General features: G+C 65.8%; 1 protein-coding gene across 1 annotated transcript in view; it reads right to left on the bottom strand.

Moving 5' to 3' along the window:
- The window catches only part of ZFPM1 (zinc finger protein, FOG family member 1), a 42,538-nt gene that overhangs the window by 10,658 nt on the left and 31,280 nt on the right, over positions 1-600 (bottom strand).

Below are 600 nucleotides of genomic sequence, written 5' to 3' on the forward strand. Positions count from 1 at the left end.
CGCGTTTGCTCCTGGATGCTCCGGAGGTGCAGCCGCATCCATGCACCCACATTGGCTTTCCCTGCGGGAGCGAGCAGGAGGGAAGGGCAGAGGGTGCCCGGCTGGCCCCGGGCAAACCCACCCATCCCATCCCAGCTGGCTCCTGCATCCCCTCGCCCCAACCGTATCCGCACGATTATAATCGAATCCGAATGAACCGGTTCTGCCCCTCGGTGGGGATCCGGGCTTGGAGGTCCCCGCAGTGTTTGCAGCTGCCTGGATACTATCTGGATAAATACTGCTATCGGGGCGTCACGGGACCGCGTCCCAGCATCAGCTGCGCCGCGCTGCTCCTATTAATACAGCGCTTTGCGCCCGGCCCCGGGGCTGCCAGCCCTGGGGGGCCGCAACGCCGGGTATGGCCCCCAAACGAGCCCCAGTGATGCAGAGCCTGGGGGAATGGGGACGAACTGGCAGTCACCGCTCCCATCCCAGCACGTGCGGCATGGGAACCCCCAAGGGGGAGGGAGGACGGATCCATCCATCCATCATCCATCCATCCGTCCGTCCGTCGGTACCCAAGCTCCCGTGGCTCTCCCGCTGCCGCCCGGGGAAAGCCGA

The sequence above is a fragment of the Aptenodytes forsteri genome, unplaced genomic scaffold (genome assembly GCF_000699145.1).
Source record: "Aptenodytes forsteri isolate BGI_AS27 unplaced genomic scaffold, ASM69914v1 Scaffold50, whole genome shotgun sequence".
NCBI classification, from domain to species: domain Eukaryota; kingdom Metazoa; phylum Chordata; class Aves; order Sphenisciformes; family Spheniscidae; genus Aptenodytes; species Aptenodytes forsteri.